Source organism: Syngnathus floridae, chromosome 3 (assembly GCF_059516105.1).
Source record: "Syngnathus floridae isolate MCC-2025c chromosome 3, RoL_Sflo_1.0, whole genome shotgun sequence".
Lineage (NCBI taxonomy): Eukaryota > Metazoa > Chordata > Actinopteri > Syngnathiformes > Syngnathidae > Syngnathus > Syngnathus floridae.
Genome location: NC_142415.1, coordinates 19,112,255 through 19,129,099, shown reverse-complemented (window position 1 = coordinate 19,129,099; position 16,845 = coordinate 19,112,255). Strand labels below are relative to the sequence as shown.

Sequence of the window (16,845 nt, the reverse complement as noted above, 5' to 3'; positions counted from 1 at the left end):
TCCTTCGCCGGATTTGACCCAAAGTCTTTTGAACGGTTCCGGTGAAAATATCCAAGCAGTCTGGAGCCGAGTGAGCTGTGAGAGTAAACGTCGACCTTGAGTCGGTCGGTCTCTCCGAGGGTCCGCAGCCCCCGGAGCACCGAGGTGAATAAGGGCCGCTGTCAACATGAGCGATGTGCTTTGGCGCTGTTGTTCAGAAGCCATCGCTCTCCACTGAACACTTGGGGGGGAAAAAAAAAAACAATAACAACGTGAAACAATATGAGATGTTTACGTTTTGACATTGGTGCAAACGGGAAGTGGCCGCGTGACATTTATTCCAGTCCATCATGAGACAACCGAGCCTTTTATCGCTATCGGTGTTCTCTTCGGCATTTTCTGCAAACTTCCTCGGGGGGCCTTGCAGCTGTTTATTAAAGTGGAAAGGGGGGGAGGGCGCCCAAACGGCAGTTAATTCAACCGCATATGCGTTTTACGCCGGCGTGGTAGAATATGGAGATTTACACGGGCGGTTGAGTCACTTCAACCGCCGCTTTAAATCTCGACGCGGCGAAAATAGTAGTTCCTCGGAGTGCGCCGTAAAAGTCAGAGTGCGGCTAAAATGCAAACGGGAGGCCATGCTGCGCCGCCATTACTCGAGGGGGCGGGGAGGGGGTGTCCTGACACAACACGGCGCTTGTGTTTGGAAATTCTTTGGATAGTACAACAAGAAGATCGATGGTTCAAAGCCAGCTCTGTCCGAGTTATGTGTTCTTGGGCAAGATGCTGTACACCTTGCCTCAGGCACTACAGATGAAAAATACCCCTTTGGCTAATTCTGGTGCATCCACAGAAATGTTTATGTACACTGTCAAATAAAATGAAAAAATATTGGACTTCTGTGTTCCAGCCCAAATGTTCATTTTGTTAGAGTTGCTTGATGCTGCAAAAGTAGCTGAGACGATAAGCGCTAAATTTCCTTGTGTTTTATGAAGATGATTGAATTGCTTTACATATTTTCATGTTTGAAGTTTGACCTCGAAAAGCTTGCACAATTTGCAGTTTAGCATGTTTTATTTATTTATTTGTATGATGTTTCAAAAAAAAAGTTCCACCTGCAGCTTAGTTCATAAATATTACTAATTACTAAAAATGTCCTTCGTAATGAAAACCTAAAAACATGCTCATAAGTGCATATAAAAAAAACACGTTGATATCATGGGACTGATATCAACATGTGACTTTACAACTCGTTAGTCATTGTTGTCTTCAGAGACAGAAAGTATCACCGATATCACTGATTTATTATTTGAACTCCAATTAGCTGTAAGCGTAGTTTAATGTTGATGACACGGACAGCCCCTTTTTTTTTTTTTTTAGTAAGCTCAGCTAAGCTCATTGTGTGGATACTGTAAATGTTATTGTATGCTGTCAAAATGTTATTAATATGAAGAAAATCACAATTACAATTTACTCATATGACTTGTCGTGACACGGCTGGAGTTTGCCAAATATTGCAATGTTTGGATGTCTTCTTTCTTCCTTGACGCTGACTTCGAATGACACGCGGTAGCCTCTTTGGCTTCCACGCTAAAGTGACGAATGGTGCCGCCTGTCAGCCAGCATCTGTTATCGTTGTTCGAGCTCAGCGACCCGGGCGGGCGCATGGCGCTGCGTTGGATATCCAACTATTGTGGCTGAACATATTCATCTTCTTCAAGAATCCTATCATTCCTTTGTCATCCTGACATTTATCTGATTTTAAAAATGAAAAAAAATGATATAAAAACACATTGATTCTAAGATGGGACATTTTTGACCCACTTATTGAAGAGTGCAGGGTCAAGGGTCAATTCTCTGCTAGCCTTAGCTTTGCCGAACAGTCTTGACTGACGCTTGACTAGTGTGTATTGTTTTTTTCCCTCAGGTGATCAAAGTGATATCATTTTGTTTTGTTTTGCTGCTGCAGGTTTGTTGGCGTGTGACAAGCGCAGCCGAGCAGAAGGAAGCTGCAGCTGTCCGATTGAATCAGTGCGTCCTATATTCGACTTTTTTTATAGGGCAGGAAAGACTTTATAGCCGCAAGACTGAAACCTATGCTTAGTCACCGCGTTACCTGGGAAGTTTACACAGAGGACATAATGATAAAAAAAATCTGTTTTCTGAAATGACTCTGATAAAATGTTTGTATTAATAGTGTTAGATGGGAAAGATACGTTTTTTTGCTTTATGAATAGTATTCATCACAAAATCTTTTTGCTAGTACTAGCAAAAAATACTTTCTGTATTCTTCAAGTATTTGTTTTTCTTTACCGTGTCCGTAATGATCTTCCTTGCCATGTTTTACAGGCCTCATTACAACAACGACAATAACAACATCAACAAAAGTTAAAAGCAACATTTAGCATCGCCGACAAGTGCGTCAGCGCGACAAATGAAGGTCTCATAATTAGGCCAGACTCATTCAGGGCGAGCGGGCCATCCGTCTGCGTTTCCTTCTTGGACAAATTAGCGACGGAGTCAAAGTGTTTGGAGTAATGAATCCTGGGTGTGACTTGAAAAGACGCTGAGCTGGAGAGCTCTATTAGTAATAACAAGAAATGCTCTTTCTGCCCCACTGATCTTAAGCAAGGAACATCATTATATGATGCTCACTGAAGCTGCCTTACGACGGCAAAACTGTGACTTCATTTACTTATGCTAGGAAAAAAAATTAGAGTGCATACCACTTGCAACCGGGTACTTGTGTTAGCATTATAGGGTATAGCGTAAATCATGACCCACAAGCCAATTAAAAAAAAAAAAAAAGACAAATGACAGCTTATTGTTAGGAAGGGTTCATGGGGCACAAGTAGAAGTGCCCTACAGTCCAATTAAAACCACTTATTTCACAGCATAGAGCTAAAAATCTAAAACCCTAACTGCCCCGCTAGCCATTAAACATAACTTGCAATTGGCTACATGTTGCGAAGGACGACTCATTTGGACCTGGGCCAGAAGCCAAATAAAAAATCAATTATTTGATTCGTGTTTCCGGGCAGAAAGCACAACTTGCCCATTAGCTACAAAAAATGCACAGCTGCCCTTTTGATGCTAGGCAGACCTCATGGGCTTAAGTATAACTGCCCTTTGGATAATTAAGATGAAAAAAAGGCAACTGACTGCCTTGCTGAAGGGGAAATATAACTGCCCTATTGACAGATAGAAAATTGATTTGCTTCTTGTTGCTATGCAGAGTTCAACAGTCTCAATAATATATGACCTATAAGCCAATTAAAATAGAACTATTTAGCATTTGTTGCTGGGCAGAACTCAAAGGGCTAAAGCATAGAAAATTAAAACCAACCGGCTCTCCTATCTGTCCAAAATTTAGATGGAATATGTCTCGATCTATTTTGAGCAGCGGGTCATGCTCAATCCTTCATGCGAGTCCTCAAAAAAGAAAAGAATCAGAGAGGAGTGACATGAAACAAGGTGTGAACAGCTGCTTCGTGTCTGCTGGGCCACAGGTGATCCGTCATGTTTTTGTATGCTGCTCAGGGACCCTTAGAGCAGCTTCGCCTCGCCAACAAACCAACCTCATTCCAGATCCTCTCATGAGCTGGAATAAATAATCTTCTGTTTCATTCACTCTTCAGACGGGACACGAGTCAGGGATTCCATTAGGTTTGAGTCAAACACAGGCGTTAAGGGTTAGGGTTATGTTAGGGTTAGGGCTAGGGTTCGGGTTATGTTAGGGCTAGGGTTAGAGCTAGGACTGGGGTAAGGGTTGGGGGTTAAGGGCGAGGGTTAGGCTTTACCTTCTTGTAAAATGATAAAATAACTTTTCTTGGAAAAAATTGCCTTTTCTCCTCATAAAAAAATTAAATATTGGTTTTTTTTTCCCTCTTACCATTTCATAGTTTTAATGATTAAAATTGCTTTTTTTCCCCTCAAACCCATGCACTAAGCCTTGACCTTGAATAAAGTTGAAAAAAATTGGAGCAAACACTGAAGTATGTTAGCAGGCTGGAGACTTTGAAAAACACAACAACAGGCCAAATAAAGCTGGACCACTTTTAAATCTGGACACAGCCCTGGCTACTTAAAATTCAGTGTTTCTGGGTAAATAGGCCAAACCTTTGGGGTCTTCATTAGCCATTGTGGGAGGGCACAACCAGGTGCATGTTTGCATGATAAACTATGCATCTGATTCACGATAACTAAGAAGAATTTCGGTATTTCAGTAACTTTACTGGAGACTTTCAGGATTTAAGGAAATCTACCGTACTGTATATCATTGCCCTGTCTGAGGAATATGCGTCAAAAAGACAATTTCCGACAATTGTCTTTTTTCTTGGTCCAGGTATAGGACTGAGTTGTCGCTTTTTTGTGTGTGTTGCCAACATCCTACGCAAGCATTTCCCCAAAGGATCTTCAGATGTGGAGACTTGAAGAAACTTACTGGATTTGTTTTAAAGTCTTTATCCTCTAGGAAAGTTTTCAAGGCACAAACTTTTGAGAACATAGTTAAGATTTTAATGTAAATTTCAGGTTGGCCTATATGCAACTTCCCAAATGGAACACAATTTATTTTGACTGATTAACTTCTCAGTTGGTCTATTTTCTTACTTAAACTGTGTCATCACAACACAAGTTATAATGTCCAAGTGAGTTTTGACTTACTGGACCTTTCTTTCAACGATTCTCACGGTTCAGCCCATTCAATAAATAAAGCGTATCGGCACGGCATCGAAATATTAATCGTATTTCTTGTCAAATCAGAACCAACATTATTACGGGCAAATTTCAACTCTCGTGTGACCTGATTCTGGTAGTATTCTTTGTAGAACCAAGTCTACTTTGAAGTTCTCTAACCAATCTCCGACTCAATTGGCAAGTTTCCTCTCTTTGTGGGTGGTAAGCGTGGCTTGCCAAGTGAAGAGTTTGAAGTGAATAAATGCGACTTTTGAAATCAAAGGCTAACACCAATGTCACCAACATCTGGAAGGAGCAGCTGCTCCTGCCGCTAATTCACTGGGCCCTCTTAATGCTTTTTGCTGGCTGCAAACATCTGGCAGCATTTTGGAACATCTCACCTTGCCAATTAAAACTCCCTGACTTGCCGTCCAACAGACTTTACGATTGTACTCTTAAAGTTAAAACATTGTATTATTATCACTCCATATAAAATCATTTTAAAAATGATTTAGTGCTCTTAACAAAATTGACCCGGTTGACGTTTCCAAAATGAAAAATACTGCCGTCTAACGGACCTTTGATTTGACTTTGCCGACTCATCTTCTTCTGTGGAGTTGACATATTGTTATCATATTTGATTGGCCCTCGTAACACCCATCAACCTTGTACACGCAATTACCTCAGCCAAGGATGGACATCTTTGGGAATAAATGATACTTGCGGCTTTGGTAAAGGGGATTATAACCACAGAGGAGGAGGCTAACGTCGTTAGCGAGTGTGCGGGCCTTTAATGCATCTTGATTACACGTTGAAGACTGATGAGTGTAAACAATACGGTCTCCAATAGTCTTTGTCGGTGTCCAAGGACGCACAAACTAAACGGCGATGTCGAGGCATTCAGGATAGCCCGCCAGGGGAGGGGCAGCGACCCACCAAGCGCTTTGATCATTTTAGCAATTAGCAGCCAAAAATGAGAACAACTGCAGCCCACGCTCGGCGGATGTGGGAAATAAAAGTTGTTCTGACTTTGTGCTTTTCGAGTCAAGGCTTTCGTTGTCATGAAATTAAAACATTTTTTTACACTTTTTTTATTATATTATTTTATTATTATTATATTTTTTTAATTTTGATTGTTCTCATAAAACATTTTTTTTTACGCTTACAAATATATTCCTGTAAAATTTAGATTTTTTTTGTGTGACGTTACGGCTTTATTCTTGTGAAATTGTGGTATCAGAGTTCTATTTTAAGAAGACTTTTTAAAGAACGGAATTCAAATTTGTTTGGGGTCCGAGCCGCATGAACAGCCATAAAGTGTAAGACAATAAACTACATGCCGTCCTCCATGTAAAAACGTCTAGCACGGCGATCAATCCGTGTTCTGTAGAAATTGTCCGGCGCAATCATTTTAAGCACTGGAGTGCAGGTTATTACGACCTCAGCCATGACTAATCCAACAAAAAGGCCCCCGTTAGCGTCCTTGCACAGATAATAATAGCAGATAGCCGGCGATAAATCTTGATTGTTGGCAATCTGCTTTGGAGAGATTTGGTGGGGGGGGTGCTGAGCGTAGGGGAGGTGGTGTAATCAATAACGCAAGTGGCCTGATTGCTTGGAAGGGTTCGTGTAATAGCGCTACATTGCTAGCATTGAAGTCACACAGCTTCATCCAGTGCACGGCTCTTTGCCAGATACACAGTTTGAACAAATACAAATTATTAGAAGGAGATATTCCACTCAGGTTAGAAAAAAAATAACCAAGGGGTTTTATTTGGGTTTTTAACCCTAACCCTATTTATAGCCAATCTATGCTGGACACATTTCTTAGTTCAGTTTATTGACTTACTTTTTTTTTTTAACCTTCCACTTTTTGTTTAACGGCAAACTTAGAAGCCCAAAATTTGTTCCCAAAACTAAGTTGAAAGTCAAAACTCTGAGACTCAGTGTGAGGCTGGCATGGAGACAAGTCTGGATAAACAGGTGCTGACCCAAACAAAACAACACAACAACACCTTGTTTGCTGCCAGCATGGCACGGCGGGAGAGAAGCTCATATGCAGTCAATGAATTGATCCACTGTGCGAAAAAGTCTTTGCATTTTCGCCGCTGTCAATATAAGCCATTGCTAAAAAAGCCGAATTATAAAGTGACAATATATTTTGCACCTGTTGTGAGTGTGGGAAAAAAAATGACATGAATTTGGGAATAGTTACACGTTTTTTTTTTTTTTTTTTTTTCAAAGATAACACCCATGTTCTGGTTCAAGTGGGCCGCCATCGTCTTATCATCATCCTCTCGCTGGAAAAGCGAACAACGCTCAAGTTGTCTTTGTTCCCGTCGACATATATATTTGACATCTTCTATTTTTGGACAAGTCTTTCATTTTCTTTGATGAATATTACATGAAACCTGCCTGGAGAGAGACTGACCTTCAAGAGGCGCCTCGCATTTGAAGCGTCGTCGTTTCAATCCCGTGGGCGCCATTGAATGTGAACACGTGGAAAAAAAAAAGTACAAAAGATGGCGCTGATTTGAAAAAGACGAGGGCTGTGAGGTTCAACGCGGTGGTATTTCGTACGCGGCTCGGCTTGTTGCCTATTGGGGAGCTGTCAGATTTTTGACCATTGCGCTGGACGTGTGATAAAGGTTAATCTCCGTACGTCTGTCCGTGTTGTTGCATTCTGGCTTTTTGATTACTTCCATTTATAGATGTAGGGATGACCTGATAATTGTTTTCTGAAATGTTCCTGATGGTTTTAGCAGTATAAAGGAGAAACATTTGGGATCTAACAAGAAAAATATATTGTTACTCTAAATATTGTTACCATAATAAACACATTTTCACGTTAATGTCGCTTTTAACTTAAATTGACATATTACATGCTTCCTTTTCAACTTCTCCCTTCACTCAAAGAGTCCGACTTTAGTATCAGATTACAATTCAACACCTTACTTTCATGGCGACATTATCTTTTTGTCTTCTTTGTACGGGAAAATGTCAGATGATCGCAGGACAAGACTTTTGAAAGTCTTGAAAAGCGAATATCAAACAATACAGAAAGCACAAATGATCAAAAATATGCAATGCTTCATCCTTCCAAATATTAAATGCTCATTATTCCTTTCTTCCCCCGATCAAACAATAAAAAGGTTGCTGCGAGCTGTTACCCTCTGGCATCTTGGCATTTTCTCATTGTTCCTCATTTTTGTTCATTGAACACGTTCAGGTAGAACGCTGACCACGATGTTCGACTGGCGGCTTGTAGAATCCATTTAAAGCTTAACTGTGGCCAATTGTCAAGGGAGCGACTAATTAGCATTGCGGGCAACGTCTGCGTATGTGGTGGTCTTGGACGTTTTGTGATTGCGTCACGTTGGCAGAGCGTGTGGCCTGGCCTACAGATGAGAGTCATCAACATCCTCACTGACAAAAGTAATAGAGCTGCACTTCGGATTCTAATTAAACGAGACAAACACTCTCTTTTGGTCTGTGTGCGTGTGCACGAGATGATTGGTCTGTTTGTCTGTCTGGCTACAGTACTTAGCTAGCCCAGTGGTCCCCAACCGCTGGGGGTCACTTGGTACCGGGCCCGCCAAGCTGCACAGAAAAAAAAAAAAAAAACACACATTTTTCTCTATATTACAACATCCTGTGGGAACAACCCCTCAAATAAATATTATATATAATAATAATGATAATAATTGGCTCGGGTAATTCACTCATTTCTTTCTATAATACAACACCAACACACTGTTGGCAACAGTGTTTCATTAGTGTTGGGTTAGGGTCAGGGTTCAGTTCATATGACTTCAACCAGTAGGTGTCGGTAATGCGCAATGAAGCTGGTGCCACCTCGCTGTAAAACAAAACGAAGAAGAAAATGACGTAACTTCCTGTTTACAAACGAGTCGTGAATTGCATTTCCCGTTCATCAACTGAACGGATGCGTGAGTGAACGATTCAGTGAGTGAGTGATTTGCATTTCCAGTTCATCGCGAGAACGGGTCAGTGAGGGAACGAATCCTGACTTTCTCGTTCGCGAACGAGTTAATGGGAGAACCGCCTTCCCGTGCATCGACGGATCAGTCAGTGTTGCGTCTCCTGGCGTGCACTGTGTAAGCCAGAATGTCGATCTACGATTTGCCAAGGAAAGAAAGACGCACTCACTGAAACACCACTTCTTTTATGCACGTTTTCTCCAAGCTAACGGCTAACTTTATTGCATGAAGAGATGCGCCGTTATGCAACAACGGGGAGATTATGCTTCTCTTTGGGTAATCTTGATTTTGTGACACTTATAGTCGTTTTTAAATAACGTGTATGCATATATACGCCTAAATATTGATATCCAATATATCTACTGCAATTTCACATTAGATTGCTGGTTTGAAATTTACTTTTAATATTATTTTATTTATTTATTTATTCATTTTAAATAAACATTTATTTTAAAACTTGTCTGGTGTTTTATTCCTTGTTTTTATATTCGCCAATTAAAACATAAATATCAGACAATATATTATAATTTCATATTAGATTGCTGGTTCGAAATTTACTTTTAACATGATTATTATTTTTTTTAAATAAACATTTATGTTAAAACTTGTCTGGTGTTTTATTCCTTCTTTTTATATTCGCCAATTAAAACCTAAAAATCAGTCATTTGGTTAACTGCTATATATGACAATGTGTTTTATGTTGTCATATGAGTTGGTGTCCCCCAAAATAACAAATGTCGGCATAACAGATTTTTTTTCAACCTTTTATTTAAACACAAAAAAAATTGGTATAATAACACCATCAACTACAATCCAACAAATACAAAACTAAAACATCAATGTCGGCATAGCAACAACGCTGTCTGTCACTCACTCGTGAATCTTCGCGGACGAACCTGGAAATGGCGGTGTACCTAATAGAGTGTCCGAATGACGTCACAGATCAAACAGCCAATAAGAAAGTGGGGGTGAGGGCGGGTGTGGCACTTTTCACTTTCAGTTATGATTTTTCCCTAATGAACTGGCCTGTTATTAGGTACACCTGAAAATGGCGGTGTACCTAATGGAGTGTCCGAGTGATGTCACAGATCAACCAGCCAATCAGAAAGTGGGGGTGAGGGCGGGTGTGGCACTTTTCACTTAAACCAGGGGTGTCGACCTCCAGTCCTCGAAGGGGCCGCGTTCCAATATGTTTCCCAAGTGACCCTCGTTAAGCGCAGGTGCGTGAAAAGTTTTAGCTTCTTTCACGTTCAAAAGGAGCTAAAAGTTTTCACGCACCTGCACTTAACGAGGGACTCACACGGACACTCCATTAGGTACACCGCCATTTTCAAGTGTACCTAATAACAGGCCACTTTATTAGGGAAATATCATGGGCAAAGGTCACAGGTGACAAGCTCTAGTCCTCGGGGCCGCGTTCCAACATGTTTTCCAAGTGACCCTCGTTAAGCGCAGGTGCGTGAAAAGTTTTAGCTTCTTTCACGTTCAAAAGGAGCTAAAAGTTTTCACGCACCTGCACTTAACGAGGGAATCACCCGGACACTCCATTAGGTACACCGCCATTTTCAAGTGTACCAAATAACAGGCCACTTTATTAGGGAAATATCATGGGCAAAGGTCACAGGTGACAAGCTCTAGTCCTCGGGGCCGCGTTCCAACATGTTTTCCAAGTGACCCTCGTTAAGCGCAGGTGCGTGAAAAGTTTTAGCTTCTTTCACGTTCAAAAGGAGCTAAAAGTTTTCACGCACCTGCACTTAACGAGGGAATCACCCGGACACTCCATTAGGTACACCGCCATTTTCAAGTGTACCAAATAACAGGCCACTTTATTAGGGAAATATCATGGGCAAAGGTCACAGGTGACAAGCTCTAGTCCTCGGGGCCGCGTTCCAACATGTTTTCCAAGTGACCCTCGTTAAGCGCAGGTGCGTGAAAAGTTTTAGCTTCTTTCACGTTCAAAAGGAGCTAAAAGTTTTCACGCACCTGCACTTAACGAGGGAATCACCCGGACACTCCATTAGGTACACCGCCATTTTCAAGTGTACCAAATAACAGGCCACTTTATTAGGGAAATATCATGGTCAAAGGTCACAGTTGTCAAGCTGTAGTCCTCGGGGCCGCGTTCCAACATGTTTTCCAAGTGACCCTCGTTAAGCGCAGGTGCGTGAAAAGTTTTTGGTCACTTTCACGTTCGGAAGGAGCTAAAAGTTTTCACGCACCTGCACTTAACGAGGGAATCACCCGGACACTCCATTAGGTACACCACCATTTTCAAGTGTACCAAATAACAGGCCACTTTATTAGGGAAATATCATGGTCAAAGGTCACAGGTGTCAAGCCGTAGTCCTCGGGGCCGCGTTCCAACATGTTTTCCAAGTGACCCTCGTTAAGCGCAGGTGCGTGAAAAGTTTTAGCTTCTTTCACGTTCAAAAGGAGCTAAAAGTTTTCACGCACCTGCACTTAACGAGGGAATCACATGGACATTCCATTAGGTACACCGCCATTTTCAAGTGTACCAAATAACAGGCCACTTTATTAGGGAAATATCATGTCATGTCAAGCTCTAGTCCTCGGGCCCACATTCCAACATGATTTCCAAGATTCCCTTGTTAAGTGCACCTGTGTGAAAAGTTCTTGTTGATTTTCACATTGATCTGCCAACTTCAGGGTGGGGCCACCTTATGTATTTACACATAAATATTTGCATTTGTTTGCTTACAAAGCAAGGTTCCAGTTCTAAAAGCACCTTTCAGTGCATGCTCAGACCTGGGATCGAACCAGGTACCTACTGAGCAGGAGGCCATGTCGCTAACCAGTCGGCCATTTCAACCTGGTAGCCCTGGGCCATCTGCACTCTTTTGTACTAGTGATGTGCATTCCATTTAAGTAACCGAACCTTTAGAATCGGTTCACTCAAAATATTTGTTCGAAAGAATTGTTACCCAATCGTTTGCTATACTTTATGTATTTATTCTTGTTTTTTTTTTTTGTTTTTTTTTACCTCGTGTAGTGTACCTATTGACGTGTCCATGAGGTGCACCTAATCACAGGCCACTACATAAGGGAAAAATAATGGTCAAAGCTTCACGGAAAGTGAAAAGGAATAAAACACCAGACAAGTTTGAACATAAATATTTATTTAAAAAAAAATCATGTTAAAAGTAAATTTCAAACGAGCAATCTAATGTGAAATTGCAGTAGATATATTGGATAACAATACTTAAGCATATATATGCATACACGTTATTAAAAACTACTATAAGTGTTATAAAATCAAGATTACCCAAAGAGAAGCATAATCTCACCGTTGTTGCATAACGGCGCATCCCTTCATGCAATAAAGTTAGCCGTTAGCTTGGAGAAAACGTGCATAAAAGAAGTGGTGTTTCAGTGAGTGGTTCTTTCTTTCCTTGGCAAATCGTAAATCGACATTCTGGCTTACATAGTTCACGCCAGGAGACGCAACACGTTCACTGACAGCTCCGTTGATGCACGGGAAGGCAATTCACCCATTAACTCGTTCGCGAACGAGAAAGTCAGTATTGCTTCCCTCACTGATCCGTTCTCGCGATGAACTGGAAATGCAAATCACTCACTCACTGACTCGTTCACTCACAAATCCGTTCTGTTAGTTAACGGGAAATACAATTCACGACTCGTTCGTGAACGGGAAGTGACGTCATTTTCTTCTTCGTTTTTTTTTACGGCGAGGTGGCACCAGCTTCAATGCGCATTACTGACACTTACTGGTTGAAGTCGAATCGTTCACTCACGAGCCAACACTAGTCACGTGACATCAACTCAGTCGATTCCGCGAAGCAAGCAAATATGAGCAAGAAACAGAGATTTTTGGAAAGCTTCTTTGGAAAGGGAAAAAAGCCCAATGAGGAGACTTCTAAGAAAGACCAAGCATCCTGTATTAAAAGACAAACCTTAACCACTTCAGGTGTCATCGTCTCCGATTCCGCCTAGATGGGACCGGCTCGTTTCTGAGAAACAACCTAAGTGCTCCCACGAATTTAACGTAATGGGGAGTTTTATTTTTATGTCGTCTATACTTGTTTTTATGTCAGTCGTATCATTTTATTTCATTGTATTTATATATTATATATGTATTATTTATTTATATAAAGGCCGGTCCGCGAAAATATTTCTAACACGTAACGGGTCCATGGTGGAAACAGGTTGGGGACCACTGATCTATACGGCACTTGTGAGCTGCTCCATAAAACCATATACGTACCTTCCTCGCAATAATAGCACGGGTTCCATAGTGTAGTGGTTGGTGCTCTGGACTCTCACCCCAGCGACCCGAATTCGTAACCCAGTAGTGCTCAAAATTTTTTAGAATGGAAAAATTTGCAACGCAGTTGCTCGTGACCTGTCCATTAAAACCATACACCTCCCTAAAGCTTACGCCTTGGATGAGGGCACATGGTGGTGTTTGGGCTAGGGACCAAAGTTTAGTGTTAGAGCTAGGGCTAGGGTTGGGGTTATGGCTAGGAGTTAATGCTGTAGTTAGGGTTAGGGCTAGGGTTAGGGTTAGAGCTAGGGTTGGGGCTGGGGTTAGGGCTAGGGTTTGGGCTAGAGTTAGGGCGTTTCTGAGACATTTGTCACAACCTCAATGTTTCTTCATTTTATTGTATGAGAAATGTTAGGACTCGCAAACGTCACATGAGAAGAAAAAAAGAGACAAGCGAAGAAATAAGCCATGAAATGAAGCAATTAAAACCATCGAAAACACTCGTGAAGGGCGAAGGTGGAGACGTCCCTCGTTTGTCCCGCCGTCCCATTAGCGAACGATAGCAAATACATTGTGTAAACATGGCCTCATCATAATGGGCGAGTGCGAGATGAATCAAAGTGAAACGGAGAGGCATTAAACGGAGACGAGGCAAGGAGGCGGTGAATCAATGTGCTTGTCACATGGTCGGCCTCAGGGGTCCGCTGGCTTTTTTAATCTAATTAGCCGGACGCCGCCGCTTTGGCGTCGCCTGTCGGTCAAGAGCTCCCCAAGGTTACTCTCACCTTCAAAGGTCTGAGTGGAAGCATGGTTACTGTTTATTGACTGTGCCGTTACTCTTCCATCTCACTCCATGCTTGTCTTTCACCTGCAAATGCGAACATTACAATTCAATTCAGACGCAAACTGCAATTCATCACTGGCATTAAATAAAATAGTAAATCAAAAGATGGATGTTAGTTCAGCAAAACAAAAGGGATAAAAGACAGAAAATAATTGAGAATTTACCCCCAAAAAATTTTAAATCGCTAAAATCAAAGCATGCCATAATCTCAAATATATTTTAATGCTGATATAATTAATCAGTGATAAATAAATAAATAAATAAATAAATAAATAAATATGATTAAAAAAAAGTCCACAAATGGTTGTGAAATGAAAAACAATCCTTTTGCAGGGCCTGAATTGAGCGATTTGTAAATGGCTGCTCAAGGACAGAGAGGAGTCAAAGCTGATGTTTGGCATCTCAGCTTGGAGATCAATAGGATTGTGATGTTTGATTTTGCTCAAAGGTGCCTCTTAACGTGTCATCATCACTCACTCGGGGTGAGTGAAAGGTTACCATTTTCAAAGCCGCTCCAAAACTTTATTTGCAAACGACGATAACAACAATTAATGACAATTAATAATTCACACGCATAACAGTGGCTTGAAATTCAAAGCCGAAGCCTTGTTTGAAATAACTAGAACCAGATAGAATCCAAAGGAATGCTATTTGGTATCCTCATAAAATTGTCATGTCACCAAATGGATATCTCAATGTTCCCATTTTCTGTCCTTTTCCATATGCGGGACACTCCGCTTTTGCCTCCATCTCGCATCAGTGCCATGCCCCCCTCGTAATAGCCGCGTGAAATAAATATGACTGTTTGTGAAATATTTAAAGGCTTTTTAGACCATCCGCCGGCCTCACCTAGAAGCTTTAGTGGCCTTCGTTGATCCTAACAAAACTTTGAAACTGCTTTTTTTTTGGTGGGTTACTCTCTTCACATAAACACTAATCACTTAAAAAAAAAAACATTCAAAAAATTGCATAGCTTCACCCAATAATATATACATAATAATAAATAATAATATTTATCTCATTTTAGAAACAATCCCATGACTTTAGCTCTTGTAAACATTGATTTTTCTTCTGCCTCCTGCCCCTCCCGCTGCCACGGGTCGCACCCGGCGCTAAATCTCCAGCGGCCTGCCAAACAGACGTCGGTGGCAGTGTTAGCAGGGATATAAACAAACATGACATTTTAATCACATTGTCATATTGCTGATTGCTAATGCGAAACCAGGCCACGGATTTAACACCGTCACGTTCTACTCTAGCAACTGTAGCACAATGGCTCCCGTGTTAATCCCGCTGGGTTAATAATATACATGTGAAGAAAATTTATCTCTCTTGAACTTTGCCGTAGACATAAAACACAACTGTAATGCAGTTAAATTTAAGTCGAAGTCAGTTCTCGTGTAAAACTACAGGGGGAGCCAAAGAGGTCTGCTTTCATGTATTAAGGCACGAGACTCTTCAAAAATGGCTGCTAATGATAGACAAGCCAAAGTCTGCAGGGAAAACAGATAAAAGACGTTTATCTAAGACCATTCTTTCTCTTTGAGTTCATTTTTCCCTCCAATAAACGACGCCCTAATTGATTGCGCGGCCGAACTCGTAATCGTCGTCGCCCCTGAAAAAGTCTCTGGTTGAACGTTTGATGCTTTATCAGGATGGAGGGTGGGGGCGGGTGTTCCGAAGCTGAAAAGAATTCATTGTGTTCTCATGAAAGGCTGTCTAAATCTAGAGGAACCAAATAAATGGTGAGAACGTCATATAAAGAAAAGAAAACGGCGAGCCTTTAATTGAGGGATTTTATAGAAAAGCTCCATTTGACTTTGTGTTGGTATGGGAATATTCCTTTGGTCTCAAACACTCCTTAGAATATATAAATTTTCTAAATTACATTTTTACCTCAAACCCAAACCTTCCCACCATTTCAACCCTTATCCCCAAAGATCTGACCCCACCTGACCCCAAAATCAAAACACTAAACCCAAACCTGCAGGTCCACTCAGTCATTTTCTTCTCCGGGCTCTCTAGACATCAATCTTCTCAATGGTTATCTTTCTTTCATTCCTAATACACTCTTATCTCCACTGCATGGCTTCACTTCCTCGTTGACACCCCCTCCTCCCTCTCCCCCTCCCCACTCGGAGGCCAGTGAGTCCGAGCCTTATGCGGCTAAGTATCTTATGATTACACAATTTCTGATGTGGACATGAAGCCTACTCGGGCTCTTTGGCTTAGCCACTTAAGATAAGAGAGACACGTGTAAAGAAGATTCACGCCTTACCTTTTCTCTCAAGCCTTCCATTTTCAAAATGAATCACCGCAATTTTTAAACTCTCACGTCTCCCTGGAACGTTTTACATAGATAAAAAAATGTTGGAATAAACGGCAATTAAACTGTGGCGAGTCGGCTAACGCACCAATGACTCTTGAAAAAAAAATGACTTAAATCTCCCAAGTCCTTATGGTGACATAAATAGTAAATCCTAAATCGTGCCGCCAAAAAGCTAAACTCTATCTAGTACAATACTTAATTTTCGAACCCTAACTCCTACTAGCCAAAACGGAGCAGGTCAAAAAAAGCACAAGAGAGAAGGGCCTTCACCCCTAACCCCCAAATCCACCTTGAAATCTTTCTTCCCACCTCAACTTCACTCCACTTTCTTATCGTAGCAACGTAACAAAGGTGAGGATGCGAGTGTCACAATCAACCAAGTGCTTCTTTTCTCGTGATGGAATCTTCCAAAGGCAAGAAAATTGAGTCAAGCGTTTGAAAGAAATTATTTTTAAAAAAAAAAGGACAGCGAAGCGTGTCGATGCGATTTCAGCTCTCGGCATGGAAGAGCTGTTTTTTTTTTTTTTTTATCCCCTCTGAAGGGGTCGTTCTCTTCTTCCCCTGCCGGTTGGGGTTTGCCTTTAAGCACTGTGACAGTGAGAAATCCACGGCGAGAGGATCGCCGGCCGTAAAGCCGGCATTAAAGAGATCCATCACCTGGGCCGCATCATCATCTGGGAGCGACACCGCTGTCCAATCATACAGTCTGCTTTCTCCAATTTCACATGACACACAGTCACATGGCGACCATAAACGCCACACACACACCACA

General features: G+C 41.4%; 1 protein-coding gene across 2 annotated transcripts in view; it reads left to right on the top strand.

The window, feature by feature from the left end:
- Nucleotides 1-2,092, top strand: part of akap13a (A-kinase anchoring protein 13a) — a 72,652-nt gene extending 70,560 nt beyond the window's left edge. For both annotated transcript variants that reach the window (XR_015857749.1, XR_015857748.1), the window contains one exon: nucleotides 1,949-2,092. The gene's annotated coding sequence lies outside the window, so the exon portion shown is untranslated. The remainder of the gene's footprint in view (nucleotides 1-1,948) is intronic.
- The last annotated feature ends 14,753 nt before the right edge of the window (nucleotides 2,093-16,845 follow it).